Source organism: Periplaneta americana, chromosome 9 (assembly GCF_040183065.1).
Source record: "Periplaneta americana isolate PAMFEO1 chromosome 9, P.americana_PAMFEO1_priV1, whole genome shotgun sequence".
Classification (NCBI taxonomy): domain Eukaryota; kingdom Metazoa; phylum Arthropoda; class Insecta; order Blattodea; family Blattidae; genus Periplaneta; species Periplaneta americana.
In genome coordinates, this window is record NC_091125.1 from 85551209 (window position 1) to 85566251 (window position 15043).

At 37.3% G+C, this 15043-nt stretch overlaps 1 protein-coding gene across 3 annotated transcripts in view; it reads left to right on the forward strand.

Moving 5' to 3' along the window:
- The window catches only part of LOC138706173 (uncharacterized), a 381089-nt gene that overhangs the window by 58206 nt on the left and 307840 nt on the right, over positions 1-15043 (forward strand). For all 3 annotated transcript variants that reach the window (XM_069835182.1, XM_069835189.1, XM_069835183.1), the window contains exon 2: positions 52-73. The gene's annotated coding sequence lies outside the window, so the exon portion shown is untranslated. The remainder of the gene's footprint in view (positions 1-51; positions 74-15043) is intronic.

Sequence of the window (15043 nt, forward strand, 5' to 3'; positions counted from 1 at the left end):
AAGTTGTGTGTTTATACAGCAAAGTAATCTAAGTATTTTCTCTTGTTTCAGACACTTCATCATTTCCCCCGGGGTAAGTATATCCACATAACGAATTATATTTATTGTGCTTAAGAAGAACGGAGAAAGAGGAGCAGGCATGATAGAAATTCAGAGAAAGTTATTTTACTGCCTTGTAGCTATTAAATATTTCCTTTCGTTTTAGTAACTTCTAAAATATATAAATGTTGGACCTGCGCCGAAGGTTAGCGGATATTGCTGTCTGCACAGCTGTCTCGATTGAACTGGGGGATTGCACACAAGGGAAAAAATCTCTCGAGACGAAATTTACTGATGGAGGCGGGTGACATCCCGGGTAGTGGTCCCTAATAACTAATATCAAATTTCCAGAAAATTAGGTCAGAAAAAGACTTGAATGGCATAAAAAAGTATACAGAAGAAACAAACTAAAAATTGACAGCAACTTTATAAAAACTCTTACCTGTCTACGTCTTTGACTCAATGTCTTGTAGTAGGCCTATACTCCTGTAAACATGGAATTTGTTGCGAGTTCTATGAAAATGTAGCGTTTTCAGTTCACGACTTCCCCGTGTTAGATAAACCACGAAATGACTTCATTACGTAATTGGGTGAGTTTATAGGGCGGCAGAGCGCGAAGATGGCCCGGACACGCTGTTCGATATTTATGGGCACATAATTCCCCGTAGACGTTCCTCCAGCAATAAAACGATAGGGATGCATCTTTACGACAAAGAAGAGTCCCGTATGCTGCAATTACGACCGCTGACCCTGTGTTCAGTTGGCGTGGTTCGATACCAGAAAGTCATGGTGTCTAGGCGACCGAAACCACTCTCCGCTGTATAAATATTTTTTATTTCGAGAATTTACCATTTCTACAGCCCCGGATGCAGTGCAGTCTATTGGCTTATTGTGCCCGCCTTTATGTTTTTCACTTTGTTTTGTGCTTTATCCGTGAGAGACACTTGCAGTTTCACGATGTCGTGAACATTTATAGTTTAAATATTTAAAAGAGACATCTGTCTTTATCGCAAGTGTTCAAGAGAAATTTGTAGTGGCCATAACAAACGATACCCTCGTTTATTCTACCGGTATTCCACTATTGCTCCATTAATTATTTTATGTATTTATTTATTTAACCTGGTAGAGATAAGGCAATCAGGCCTTCTCTTCCCCTCTACCAGGGGATTACAACTACAATATTAAGAATATAATTACAATTATAATTACAATTAATATTAAATTTACAAATACAATAAAAATCAAAGTACTAAAAGATTAACGGATTATTAAAAGCTAGACAGTTTATTGTAAAAGTTAAGAAGAGAGAGGCATTTCTTTTATTGATTACGTAAAAATTAAACCTGCTCTACGCAGTAAGAAAATGCTTAATAAGCTTGCTTTTGAACGCTACTAAATTCCGACAGTCTCTGATGTCACTGGGTAGGGTATTCCACAAGCGCGAGAGCGAGATTGTGTACGATGATGAAAACGATGATGTCTTATGTGTTGGTATGGCTAGTATGCGGCTATTTTGCGTGCGTGTGAAGAGATTATGGTATGATGACAGGTAACTGAAACGGGAGGCAAGGTAGGTAGGTAGGTGTAGAAGTGTGAAGGACTTGGAAAAGGAGAAGAAGAGAATGAAAATTTCTAGGTTCATTAAGCCGTAGCCAGTTTAGAGTTTGGAAGGATGGGGTATTAATCATCATACAGTGGTACGAAGATAGTCTCCCATGGTGCGCCATGGCGGCAAAAGATAAACAGTTACGGCTCGCCATTCCTTGAGTGGGATGGTTTGGCGGATGACGAAAAGTAAAGTATGGCCAAGCCTCGATTGGACAAATAAATTATCTTCCAATCAAGAACTGGGTAGTTCTGCCCGTCCTATTCTCACTTTTGTGCGTGGTTATTGACCAACATCAGATTTCACAGATATCGGACGGAATTCCTTGGTCATAAGTTCAGCATATTTGGCTGAGTCACTAACTAAGAAAAAACTGCCTACTGAAGGATGCACTGGAAGGAATAATGAACGGAAGAAAAGTTCTGGATAGAAGAAGGTATCAGATGATAGACAACATTAAGATACAGGCATCATATGCGGATATTAAAAGGAAGGCGGAAAATAGGAAACAGTGGATAATGCAAGGTTTGCAGTGAAAGACCTGCCCTTGAGCAGTACACTATGAATGAATGAAAGGTCAGCATGGCACAGTGTTACCGCTTCACACAACATAAACATGATAAACACAAGAAGGGGACATATTGTATAGCACGTTATTTTGGAAGAGAGATATATCCCAACTTCCTCTCAATCGAACCCGAAGTTGCTGGGTTTGTAGTCGCTAATTGAGCTACTGTGGACGACTACATGAAACTTAGAAGTTCAACAGTTAGGCATGCTATGTAATGTACATAATATAGAAGCATGCAATTAATAGTGCACTGTGTTTTCCCGGTTTGGAACTTGTACCTGCGGATTATCTACCACTACTAATACAGTAATGGTTCGATTCCACGAAGGCTTACCGCTTCTGTGGCTCAAGCGCTAGCGCGTTGGTTTTCCACCTAAGTGACCCGGGTGCGATTCCTATCTAAAAGTGATGAAACTGTAGTGGTGAAAGCAGACTCGCAGAGTTTTTCTCGACGTATTTTCATTTTCCTCTGTCATTTCACCAATACTGTCTATCTTCCTCACTCTCATTTCATCTGCAATAGTTCAAAATAGGCGGGGGGGGGGGGGAGTGTTGTGGGTAGTACGGTGCTAGGAAGCTGATCTTCCATCTAGGTGGCTCGAGTTCGATCCCCGGCCAGGCCGTGATGGAATTTGTGGTGGACAAATATTGGAAGAGATTGGGACTTCGGGCTTCTGGGGTTTATCAGACTACTCGTCTGCCGATTGATTTAGGAAGTGCTTGGCTTATGTTAACATAGTGTAGTGATGTGCGGACCATTTGTGTGCATTTATATATGTATTTGCCCTCCCCCCGCCATAATTCTACCGATTGTTCATTGCCACCTTATTATCGCTGTCCCATTTTTCGTTATTTTTGTGAAACAGCTTTAACCTTTAACTTGTCGCCGGCGTGGACTATGGTAGCTGGCGGAAGTTGTGCTCCTACGCTGTGCTGGGATCTGATTTCCAATCTCTCTGGGGATATTTTTTCCAACTGTAAGGCGAATAACTTATAATCCATAACGAAATTTCGGATTCGTCTCGCCAAAGTTACACATCGCGCTCACCAATCCCATCGACGTTAAATAACACGCGGTTAATACAACGTCACTAAATAAAGTGTTTTTTAAAAATCAGTAATTTTAAATTACACTTACAAACTGTAAGCGGTAAATTGAGCTGTAAACCTTGTGTATAAAATTTCATTATCGTTATACTTAGGCCTACCTATGAAATAGGTGACTTGCAGTATGAGGGAAGGCAGCTCGCGAGACAGCGTTATGAAGCATCCTGCCGTGTGCTCGTTGACCGTGTGTTGATTCCCGCACCTCATCAGGGTCCAATTACGTCCCTCAAATATAAATGTGCGATGGGGTGATGACAGTAATTAATACGTGCTGCAAGTCTGGTGTATAATTCAGACGTAATTGCCATGCAGATGTCCCGGTCTCGCCCACTTTGAGGTGTCCGGCCTAGCTGCTCATGAGTCTTGGAATAGTGCAGTTAGGCTGTTAGCACCGACAGAGATTTAAATCACGGTTTCAGAGAAGTGATTTTTAGTAAACGTCATTTATTACATCGAAAGCTTTTGTAGTAAAATGATAGATATTATTACTAAATTTCATTACAAAAATTTAGCGCTATATTAATTACACAGATACATGAGCCGTTCAGAGCAGAAGTGGTGTAAGTAAAAAATGGGTAATGAGGATTTAAGTAAACATTCTGTAAAATACAGCGCAATGTAGCAATTAATATTCAGTTTATTTAAACTATTAGTGGTCAGTGGATAGCAAGAAGGACATAGTAATTGCTGCTTTGCGCTGTATTTTACAGAAATTTTACTTTAAACCTCATTATCCAATTTTGACTTACACCACTTTTGCTCTGTACGGCTCATATCATCCATGAAGCATGTGAAATGGCCCGACAGAACAACAAACGAAGCTTTGCTAGGAAGAGAGGATGAAGAAAGAATAATTCTGAAACTGATCAAGAAGATAAAAAGAATTGGTTGGGTCACTGACTAAAAAGAAACTGCCTATTGAAGGATTCACTAGAAAGAATGGTGAACGGAAGAATAATTTGGGACAAAAGAAGATATCATTTGATAGACAACATTAAGATACATGGATCATTTGCGGAGACTAAGAGGAAGGCGGAAAATAGGAAAGGTTGGAGAATGCTGGGTTTGCAGTGAAAGGTCTGACATTGGGCATAAAACTATGAATGAATGAATCGACCACAGTGTAACAATATATCCATTCTAGAGTGAATTTTATTTGACAGGTGTCCATCGCTGTTAGGTTTGACATTTATAACTGTCACCGCGCTTGTAGGGCATCAAGATATCCAGTATACATATGTATATTTCGGGACTATTGTGTTTCCCGAAACTACAATAGATCTGATCTACCATATATACATTTTACGCAGATTTTCATTTCTTACGGCATTTGTCTAATTTTTCGATATTGTGGTGTCCACTTTGGGTATTATGCATAGTGGTAATACTGTGAATCGAACTTCACTGTTTCTTTTGTGGAAAGTAATTGGACAGAGAAGAGAGCATTCATGTTTCGTCTGTATTGGGTATTATGGCATGGTGGTAATACTGTGAATCGAACTTCACTGTTTGTTTTGTGGAAAGTAATTGGACAGAGAAGAGAGCATTCATGTGTCGTCTGTATTGGGTATTATGGCATAGTGGTAATACTGTGAATCGAACTTCACTGTTTGTTTTGTGGAAAGTAATTGGACAGAGAAGAGAGCATTCATGTTTCGTCTGTATTGGGTATTATGGCATAGTGGTAAAACTGTGAATCGAACTTCACTGTTTGTTTTGTGGAAAGTAATTGGACAGAGAAGAGAGCATTCATGTGTCGTCTGTATTGGGTATTATGGCATAGTGGTAATACTGTGAATCGAACTTCACTGTTTGTTTTGTGGAAAGTAATTGGACAGAGAAGAGAGCATTCATGTGTCGTCTGTATTGGGTATTATGCATAGTGGTAATACTGTGAATCGAACTTCACTGTTTGTTTTGTGGAAAGTAATTGGACAGAGAAGAGAGCATTCATGTTTCGTCTGTATTGGGTATTATGGCATAGTGGTAATACTGTGAATCGAACTTCACTGTTTGTTTTGTGGAAAGTAATTCGACAGAAAGAGAACATTCATTTTTCGTCCATATTGGGTATTATGGCATAGTGGTAATACTTTGAATCGAACTTCGGTATTTGTTTTGTGAAAAATAATTGGATAGAGAAGAGAGCATTCATGTTTCGTCCATAGTTATAGTACGACTCAAAAGAATTCTCTTCAAAATGACGGCAAGGTGACTTGGGAACTGTCACTCTGAGTCGTTTCTGATCAGTGTTCAGGCATTTAGGATCCATTTAGCAGGTAATTTTCTCATACCAAAATCATGATGTACACGTTCATAGGAGATTGTCGAAGTCTCATATAGGCTGCGTTTGAGCCATATTCATTGTTCCTCCAAAACCATGTAGTGCACGGCATCGATGTTTTCCGACGGTCACAGACACAGTTATTCGAACACATGTTTATCTTTGATCTCCGTTCTTCCTCTCTTAAATTCCGCAACCAAATTTTTATTGTCACGTACGAAGGATAACGATCCCTCAATGCACACACCATAACCACATAATTTTCTCTGACGAACAACTCTTTAAAAAATAGGTACGATTGCTCCGTCGATATAGGAGGAAGTCAATGTTTACCTACTTAGATACAACACGCGGAACAAGCCCTCCGCAATCATCAAGTATCATGCTTAGGTAAAGCATGAAAGTCAAAGAATGTTATGGACAGTAAAAAATCGATAACACGGAAATACGTATTTCAGAGCTGCTAATTCATTATAAAATGTGAATTTAATACAATGTTAATACAAATTAATTTTATTTTCTATAATATGCCTATAAAATACAATAATAAATGAATAAATAAATAAATTAATTAATTATTAAGTAAGAAAATAAATATTACCTTAAACTTTCCAGCAATATCCTTAATATATGCGCCGTTTTCAAGGCGTTGAATAATATTTACTTTGCCAGAGATACTCAACTGTGAACGTGTTTGCGATATGTGCCTTAATGGTTTCCGGGGGCTCGAATTCTCGTCACAGCAACAGACCACGTTGTACTGTATTGCTGTTTCTTTTAGACTCAAACGCATTCTACTAAATCGGCGGAGCAATATATTGTCATCACCAACTGTTACTCGATTTTATCAAAATTATTTTTTAATCTAATATAATTTCTTCAATAATCCACAATATAAAATAGGCCAAACTTGTACAGGAACATCATTTTATTTTTACTTCAATTTTTATTGTACCTGAGTTTTTTAATGTACTTCACTCACACCCCGTCTACTAGTAAACTTCCAACCTTCCTTCACACAGAACCAAGGCAGCGTATATATTCAAAGTCGCCTTACGGTTATAGTAAACAGTACTGAGTTAGTGAGTATAGTACGTTCTAGAAATATGTTCGCGTTTTCCAGTTGCGAAAGAGCTTTCAATATTGAATCATATTTTCTCACAGGTATTGTCGTCCGTTTGCCTACGTCGCATCGCTGTTTCCCCCAACCTCTTCTGCTCGCCCCTCTGTAAAGGCTGGTGGCTAGGCTGTCTTAGCTCTTTTCTGAAAATATTAATTTCTGTTAGGAATTGGAGTCTACGTAATATTATACAACTGTTTAAAATAACTTACAGTAAATAAAAGGGTATCGTTAAGTAATTAAATGCCACGTGATTTCCCTCTTTTCTAGGACCCTGCGACAAAACCACTTGGACAGACAGTAGATAGCAGGTCTGAGTAATTTTATCCTTTCGGATCGGGCAGAAGTGAAGGTTAAATTTACAGTACGTAAGGTACTCTTTTATAGAGTAGGTACAGAATTATTTCAACATGAGTTACTACTACGAAAGACGAAACTGGTAGGGCTAATTGGAATTAGGTACAATACTCTATAGTGCGATAATATGCACAAAAGAGCTGAAGCCTGTATTGAAATGAACGGCCACCATTTTCAAAATTGTGTTTTAATATCCATATTATGATTATTTTTCAATTTAACTTCATTCTCTATATTGTACGCTAATGTGTTATAGACAGTATAATATACACTACATAATGAATACGTCCGAATGGTTAGCTCAGTTAGTAAGTAAAAACATTTATTGTTAATACTGTACTGTATTTTGATTAAACAAAAACCTAATTAAAATTATCAAACTCAAAATCGCGATATTTCCTAGTTTATGTAAATGAATGAACTACTTTTCTTCCCTTCTATACCTAGTGAAGTGATTTGTTTGTATTTTACGCATTATCATCGAACTCCAGTTGTGGAATGGGGTGGCAAACGGTGTTTCCGGTTCTCAACCGTTAATCCAAAGGTATAGCCAGGTTAATATTAGAAATGTTAGTAAAAATAAAATGATGTCCCTGTATAATAATCCGAGTTGGAGTAACTCTCTTCTATGGCAATACAGAGTGTTCGGGTGAGTGTGTGACAAACTTTAAGATGTGATAGATGATGTCAAATAGAACAACGTATAAACCCATATCCTGCGACACTCCAATACAAAGCTACATAACGTTGAAAACAGTTTCACCCATGACTATTATTCAATTAGTTTTTTTCTCGTTTGCAAAGTGTGGTGCGTGAAACGAGGAAATACTGCTGTTTTGTTGAGGTGACTTTTCATCTCTCCTTTATTTACAGCTCAAGTGCCTACATGTTTTCATATAATAAATATACTACACAAATTACAAATGATTACATCTCAGTGCGTCTTTACAAAAGTCGACCTGGTTGGCGAGTTGGTATAGCGCTGGCCTTCTATGCCCAAGGTTGCGGGTTCGATCCCGGGCCAGATCGATGGCATTTAAGTGTGCTTAAATGCGACAGGCTCATGTCAGTAGATTTACTGGCATGTAAAAGAACTCCTGCGGGACAAAATTCCGGCACATCCGGCGACGCTGATATAACCTCTCCAGTTGCGAGCGTTGTTATATAAAACATAACATCTTTACAAAATTAATATACGTACAGTACAACGTCGGCGGCCGGGTAGCTCAGTTGGTAGAGCAGCTGACTACGGACTGGAAGGTCCGGATTTCGATCCCAGGTAGTGACAGGATTTTTCTCTCGTTGCCAAACTTTCAGGTTCACTCAGCCTCCTATAAAATTGAGTACCGGGTCTTTCCCGGGGGTAAAAGGCGGTCAGAGCGTGGTGCCGACCACACCACCTCATTCTAGTGCCGAGGTCATGGAAAGCATGGGGCCCTACCTCCATGCCCCCCCAAGTGCCTTCATGGCATGTTGCGGGGATACCTTCTTTACAATAGATTGACTGTGGTTTAAAGGCGGTTCTCAACATGGCGCCCACCCAGCTCGTTGCATACATTGCATCGTCTCATCATTGACTGTCGAACACGTTCAAGAACCCCTTAGTATTATGCAACCAAAGATGGAGATACGTTCAACAACGTTGCTGTAATTCCGGGCATTTAATACAAAAAAGGGATGAGTCAAAACTGTCATGGTAAAAACTTGCTGCTTTCAACAGTATGTTGCTTCGTACTGGAGCGTTGCCGGACATTTAAAAAGACATAAGGCTGCAATTGTCAATAAAAGATAATTATGTGTTACACGGGAATTTCGTGAATCAACTAAATTATTATTATTATTATTATTATTATTATTATTATTATTATTATTATTGCTGTTGTTCTACGACAATACTTACTGCTGTTCATACAGGTCAGAATTTGAACGTCGCCGCTTGTTTTCTTGCATTATTGATGTTATTACATGAGAAGTCTCGTAAAATGTAGCATATTACGTGCTTTGCTGTGCTCATATTAATATGAAAAGAGTGAGAGCCATAAGCCCTTACATTATGCATAGGACACAGGTATTAAATCCAGGGCTTAACCCCGTCCCACAAAGTCAAACTGCCACAGCAGAAGAAATGATGTTGGTGCTGGTCCGTGTATGCCAGTACTTCTTCAGGGGAAGGGCTGGGAACTTACAAGATCTAGATCATAACAAGGCAAGAAAATAGACGAACAATAATCTCACGCAAAACTGGCTTTCAGGTATAGTTCCTTGTGAAGCAGATTTGAATAATTTCAAGGAAAAAAATTGTTCTGGGGCCGGGTATCGATCCCGGGACCTTTGGCTGAGCGCTCCAACGCTCTACCGACTTAGCTACCCAGGAGTATGCACCCAGCACCAATCTGACCTGTTGAATGGGTGTTTATATCATCAAGAAGAGTGGATTTAAATTATTTATAGCTCCTGGACCAGTATTTCTCCGAATTTATAAGTTGATTATGCAACTCTTATTTTTTGCGGACCTCTGGAAAAGAACTGAGGAAGAGACTAGTGAAGTGGTTTGTATGGAGTGTGGCATTGTATGGGACAGAAACCTGGACATTACGACGAAATGAAGAGAAGCGAATAGAAGCATTTGAAATGTGGATATGGAGAGGAATGGAACGTGCGAAGTGGACAGACAGAATAAGAAATGAAGCTGTGTTGGAAAGAGTGGGTGAAAAAAGAATGATGCTGAAACTGATTAGGAAGAGGAAAAGGAATTAGTTCGGTCACCCTGGCTGAGGAGAAACTGCCTACTGAAGAATGCACTGGAAGGAATGATGAACGGGAGAAGAGTTCGGGGCAGAAGAAGATATCATATAATGGACGACATTAAGATATATGGATCATATGCAGAGACTAAGGAAGACGGAAAAGAGGGAAGATTGGAGAATGCTGAGTTCGCAGTGAAGAGCCTGCTCTTGGGCAGAACACTATGAATGAATAATTAAATGAAAATTCAACATATTGATTTAAATTTATTCATCTTATTTTCTATATCTTATCTCTGTCAAAACTTGCATTACTGCCTAATTAAGCTATATTAGCTTATTGTTGATTTGCTATTTTTGATCGAATTTGAAATTTCCCGTGATGAGCCATAACTCTTGTTTTCTCTGTAGATATTTTAAGATAGTGTAATTTGCTTATTTCATTCAGCGTGCATACAGACTGTTGGCGATCATCTTTATTTTCTTGTAAAATTTGTACGTCATATTTTTTAATGTTTTTTATTGTTTATTTGAATACAAGGCTTTACCTTTTTCTTCCCTACTTTTTACAATATCATCAATATTGTTTATATATATTTATTTATAGAAGAAAGTTGGCGACAGACTACATCCTTGTTTAATTTCCTGGCTATGTATTAATTCTTACGTCTTTGTTTTGACTGTGATTATTATTATTATTATTTAGTTTCTTTTTATAAACTTCTAATCACTTAATAAGATGAGGAGGGAATCCTTTATTCGTCATTATCTCTCACAATTTCTCTCCATCGATATAATCAAATAGTTTTTCAAAGCTGATGAACACAATATTATGCGTTTATAAATTGACTTCACGTTTTTTTTTCCAAACCTTTTTAATGGCTGTTTTCTAAATCTCGCCTGCTCTTCTAGATTTAACTTATTTCTGTTATTAGTTTAAAATGGTTGTTTATTATTTTAGCACAGATTTTCGTTAGCGATGTTTAAAAGGTTAATTTCTCTATAATTTTCACAATTATTCCGTTTTCCTTTTCGTAAATATCGAAATTACGTGGGCTGTTTTCCAAGAGTTGGGTACCTTATGATGTTTCCAACATTCATTAAAGCCACCGGCGCTTGCCTGCCGCTCCGTAGTTGCGCTCGGGTACGGGTTCGATTCCCGCTTGGGCTGATTACCTGGTTGGGTTTTTTTCCGAGGTTTTCCTCAACCTTAAAATACATGTCAGGTAGACTATGGCGAATCTTCACCTCGTGTCGCCAAATACTATCTCGCTATCACCAACTCATCGACGCTAAATAACCTCGTAGTTGATACAGTGTCGTTAAATAACTAAGTAAAAAAACATTAATTAAATAAATGCAACAATCTGAGTTCCTTTTTTTCTGTCATTCTGTAATTCATTTTTTACTTACATTTATTTTTTCTCTCTTCTTTCTGTTCTAACTCTTGTTCTTTTCTATGCCACTGTGTCCTTTCCTTCATTCTCTATCTTCTTTCGTTTCCTTTTTCGTTCCTTTTCCTATTTTATTCTTCTGTGTCCCATTTCACTTCATCCTTTCCTTTGTTTCTTACTTAATTATTTCCTTACATTTTTTTTTTGTTTAATTGTTTTATGTCGTTTCTTTGTCGTTTGCTGCTGTCATTTTCCTCCTTTATTTCCTTCTTGCTTTTTCTTAGTTTTCCCTCTTTCCTATTTCTTTTATATTTTGGATGTATCATGTCCTTTATTTTTTTCGCTCTCAGTTTCTTTTATTCTTGTCTAGTTTATACTCTTCTTCTTTCTTTTGTATCTCTTTCATTTTTAATATTCCCCCCTTTTTTTAGTAAAAGTCTTAAATGTATAAGTGTCAGTGGATATTATGTTGCGAAGAGAAGAAAGTGAGGAAAGGAGGTGAAATCGACATAGTCGGAGGATATCTTTCTCCTTTGAGCCTGTATGTTATCGGACTGAGTCGCAGTTGGACATTAGTTCAAGCGTACCACACAATAATAGATGACGATCCTTTCGCTCGTATTCCCTTTTCATCTTTTGTTATTATGTAATACACGAAATAAATCGTGGAACTGTGGAGCACTTGTAGATGTTGCTAAGCTTTCTGTTAACTGTGGTATGCGATAAGTCGTTCCTTGTGGAATCACCGAGGGCAGCGGATCGTGATAGTGGGTACTGGAATGCGAGGTGCTTATCTCGGTTGTTTCCATGGCGCAGCGATCTTTCAGTTCACTGGTCTTCAGCTTCCAAGTCTTGGCTCCTTGCCACTATTAAAAATGTGAGAACAGCGGGTAAACTGTTGATAATGTGCTGGAAATTGAACCGAAATCTATTGGGGTATCTCAGCTTCATTATTCCTTATTACCAGGATCGTCATTGGGAATTTAATCTGAAGCGATGAGAACAGAATATTGCAACTTTTATTACGTATCATAATAGATCATTTTCAAATGTTTACTTGTAAAAATAAGCAGTTTAGTCTCGATTCAGCTGGTTTTTTTTATGTCCGATGGATTTGGTATTAAATGTGAATTTTTTCACAGTGAATATGTTAAATTATCACTAACATTGGGAGCGTTGTATTTTATTTGTTATGTATACCGCATGTGGCTCATACAACGTCTTGTGTCAAAGGAGGCAACATAAATGAAGAGTTCAGAGCCATAGTGGGCCAAGCACCATTTATTAAAAGCGGAGAAAGCAAGGGTTAAAGTTAACTGATTACCATAGTTTAATGAAGATTGACATGTCATTTAGTTTGAATGTGTATAGGCCTACTTTATATTACTTGCTATATGTTTCCATTGAATTATGGTGACTATTACACTTTTACTACGTCACTACTTTTGACCAATAAAACGGTACGAAAGGACGTCTTTCAACCAATCATGGCTGCTTATCGCACAATTTTATCGCGTCCCTAGCATTTGTTTAATTTTATTGCGTCCCTAGCATTTGTTTATTTTTATCACTACCCTAGCATTTGTTTCTTTGTTTGCCAACATTTCAAACTGCACTGGTCTGGACTTCAAAAAACAGAAAATTACAAACCACTCCAGTCTATGCACAGCACTTTCAAATATGACTCGCATTGGCATTAAAGAACAAGAATTAATAAAGGTCATTGGTCATAGCTATGCATCTTCCCTGAAACCCTATTTACAAATAAATGAAGAGCACCATTCGGAAATCCTGAATAAGTTGAGGGATACACCATGTACATCAACGAGTTCACTTCTTTTACGCACATGTCCAATATAACATCAACTGAACCACCAACAACTAAAACATTCAAATTTGAAAATTGTACCTACTTTCAATAATTGTTTCTTTTAAAATTATTCCTGTTTATTTTTTATTTCATCATCGTTAATTAAAATGTTTCTTGTTTATTTCATCATCCCTAATTAAAACTTTTCTAAGACTCGTTTATATTATTTAGGTTATGTTATAGCTTCTGCTATATGATATTGTGAATAGTCACGTATCAGAGATTGTTTAATACTAGGATTTATTGAAAATCATCTGTCAAGTGACGTTGATTACTGGGATCGGGATAATTGAAGTGGAATGCAAATGTTTTAATAAAAATTAAACTGAATCAACAAAGCCTTCTTGACCAGTAACCGTCCACAGAGTTGAATGAAGATTCCATAGTTGGCACAACTGATAAGCTAATCATAACACACTACTGCCATCTACTAGCATAATATTTATAATGTTGAGATGGTACAAATTTGAAGACAGTTTTGTATTTTCGTAAGTCAATTAATATTTTATTGTATTGGAGTACTTCGTTACTTCTAATCTTTATATACTTTCTTCTAATCGTGTAATAGTCAATTAAATCCCACTCGAGTTTTGATTTTCTCTAGATAAATCAAAACCACTAGTGAGATTACTATTGATAACTTTATTTTAACCCTTGTTTTCTACGGTTTTAGTAAATGGCGCTTGGCCCACTATGGTTCTGAACCCCTCAGATGTATTGATGTGTAAAAAAGGTAAAGGTATCCCCGTAACATCCCATGAAGGCACTTGGGGGGCATGGAGGTAGAGCCCCATGCTTTCCATGACCTCGGCACTAGAATGAGGTGGTGTGGTCGGCACCACGCTCTGACCTCCTTTTACCCCGGGAAAGACCCGGTACTCAATTTTATAGGAGGCCGTTCTGAAAGTTTGGCAACGAGAAAAAATCCTGTCACCACCTGGGATCGAACCCCGGACCTTCCAGTCCGTAGCCAGCTGCTCTACCAACTGAGCTACCCGGCCGCCTGTATTGATGTGTAGACATTGGTTTAATAATAGACGTAATAATAATAATAATAATAATAATAATAATAATAATAATAATAATAATAATAATAATAATCAGGGAAAGGATTTATATGTAAATACATATTTACTTATAAAGCTAATATAATTTATATTTTGCATTATCTTTATGTTTCACAATGTGTAGGGTTGAAAAATCCTACTTTTATTTTCCATATTTTTCCATATTTTAGAGTTTAGTACATATTTTCGTTAATTTCCATATATTTTCCATATTTCATATAAAACAGTCCATATTATATTAGGTTTAACAATAAAACAAAACAAAATTCCATTAACTTTTAAAAATACATTTCAACAATAGAGATTTAAACACATGTGCAGTAATCCCTTTAACATCAGAGTTATTTGAAAATTAGCAGTCCTATCAACAATGGGAAAGTAAGTTACAAAACTGTATTAATTTAATTTAAAATTTTTAACAGACTTCAGTTGTGCAGCTCAACAGTTAAATGCCAGTCAGAGTACACATAGGTTCAGTTTTGTAAATCATACTATAAAGACGGTAAATATGCCAAAAGTACGTCATTCAGTCAATTTAAAATCAAAACTAACAAGTTACATTTCAGAATTTAAAGAAGATGGTTTATCAACTGACAATAAAATATTATTTTGTAATTTGTGTCAGTGTGCAGTATCATCTACACAAAAGTTCCTGGTGCAACAACACATTACAACTAGTAAACATCAGGCCAACAAACAACTAAATTCCAAGCAGAGACAATTGTTTTTAACACAACCAACAACATCGAATGTAAGATCTGAGTTTAACATCGACCTGTGCCGTTCTCTCATCTCTGCTGATATTCCTCTCTACAAACTAAAGAATAAGGTCTTCAGGGAATTCCTTGAAAAATATACTCAACATACAATCCCGGATGAGTCAA